General features: G+C 41.7%; 1 non-coding gene across 1 annotated transcript; it reads left to right on the top strand.

Annotated features, from left to right (window-relative positions):
• Positions 1 to 419: 419 nt before the first annotated feature.
• Positions 420 to 582, top strand: LOC114614376. Its single transcript, XR_003710299.1, has one exon. It is a non-coding gene; the product is annotated as a U1 spliceosomal RNA (small nuclear RNA).
• The last annotated feature ends 1,426 nt before the right edge of the window (positions 583 to 2,008 follow it).

The following is a 2,008-nucleotide window of genomic DNA, read 5'->3' as shown; positions in this document are numbered from 1 at the left end:
ACACCAAGTACCTACCAAGTGCCAGACACTCATTTAGTTCTGGAAGGCACAATAGTAGGAAAGATAGCTGTGATGCTTTCATTCAAGAACTCACAGTGTGAGAAGGAGATTGGAGTGGATAGATACTCACACAAACAGTCACATATTCATTAAGAAGTGTCAATTCTGCAAGATTTCACAGTGAAGAGCTGGGCACAATGGCTACATGCCCGTTGTACCAGCACTTGGGATGTAGAGGCAGGTAAACCAGATGTCCAAGATTAAGGTCCATCTCCTGGTTAGTTTTAGCTGTCAACCTGTCACAGCCTAGAGTCATCTGAGAATTGAGTCCCAATCCAGGAGTTACCCAGTCCAGACTGTCCAGTGGGCACGCCTGAGTGAGATTGTCTTCATTGTTAGCTAAGGTAGGAGGGCCCAGCCTACTGCAGCAGCAAAGGAGACACCACTATCAAGAAGGCGGTTTTCCAAGGTGAGGCTGATCTATTGCACTCAAGATCTGCTGATCCCTTGAATTTCTTCAACTGTAGGAAATTTGAATGCATACTTTGTGGTAGCGGAGAACTGTCTTCAGAATTTTTTTTTAAAAGAAACATAATTTTTAAAAAGAAAACAAATCAGAAATTTAAATAATCACATTAATTCAAATGGAAATGCTTTATAGTCTAAAACCTATAGAATCTATACAGTGATGACTCTTCAGAAGTTAATTTACATCTTCAAAGTATTTCACTGTAAAAAACGCTGAAAATAAATGAACTAAATTTGTAACTTAAGAACTTAGAAAAAAATGTGGTGTCTTAGTATTTCCATTGCTGTGAAGAGATGCCATGACCAGGGCAATTTTTTTTTTTTTTTTTTTTTTTGGTTTTTTCGAGACAGGGTTTCTCTGTGTAGTCCTGGCTGTCCTGGAACTCACTCTGTAGACCAGGCTAGCCTCGAACTCTCGAACTCAGAAATCCGCCTGCCTCTGCCTCCCAAGTGCTGGGATTAAAGTCGTGCGCCACCACCGCCCGGCACCAGGGCAACTTTTATAAAGGAAAACATTTAATTGTTCTGGCTTACAGGTTCAGAGGTTTAGTCCATTGTTATGGTGGGAAGCATGGTGGCTTGCAGGCAGACATGGTAATAGAGGAGTCAAGAGTTCTACATCTTGATCCAAAGGCAACCAGGAGGAGACCGGATTCCACGCTGGGCGTAGCTTCAGCATAGGAGATCTCAAAGCCTGTTCCACAGTGACACACTTCCACCAACAAGACCACACTTCCTGACAGTGCCACTCCCTATAGGCTAAACATTCAAACACATGAATCTATGAAGCTATTTCTATTCTAACCACCACAGATAGACATGGTAGTGCCTTTAATCCCAGTGGAGATAGTCAGGTCTGTCTGAATTTGAAGCCAGCCAGGTCTAGAGTTCCAGGTCAGTGAGAACAACATAGTGAGACCCTGCCCTCCACCCACCCTCCCCCCCAAAAAAAACAACCAAAATCAAAATAAAAACAAAAAGAAACTTAAAAAAAAAAGTCTGGAAAGATAGCTCAGAGGTTGAGAACCCTTGGCTGCTCTTGCACAGGACACAGACTGGCTCCCAACACCTACACATCAGACAGCTTACAACTTCCTAGCTTCTAAGGTTCTGATACCCTCCTCTGTCCTCCACTGGCACCCACACAAATCCACACAGAGATACACACATGTACACATAAAATTAAATAACAAAAATAGCAAAGTGGTGGTGGTACACACCTTTAATCCTAGCACTTGGGAGGCAGAGACAGGCAGATCTCTGAGTTCAGGGTCAGCCTAGTCTACAGAGTGAGTTCCAGGACAGCCAGGGTTATAGAGAGAAACCCTGTCTCAAAAAACTAATAATAATATTTTTTAAAAAACTCAAAAAAGACTAAGATAAAAAAGAGTATAAGACAATGAATCAGGATATATAAGAAACGTGTGAAAGAAAAACATTTAGGAGGAAATTTAAATTCCAGGTTTTTTATCATACTTTC

This window comes from Grammomys surdaster, unplaced genomic scaffold (genome assembly GCF_004785775.1).
Source record: "Grammomys surdaster isolate TR1022 unplaced genomic scaffold, NIH_TR_1.0 126313, whole genome shotgun sequence".
Lineage (NCBI taxonomy): Eukaryota > Metazoa > Chordata > Mammalia > Rodentia > Muridae > Grammomys > Grammomys surdaster.
This window is presented reverse-complemented; position numbering and strand designations above follow the sequence as displayed.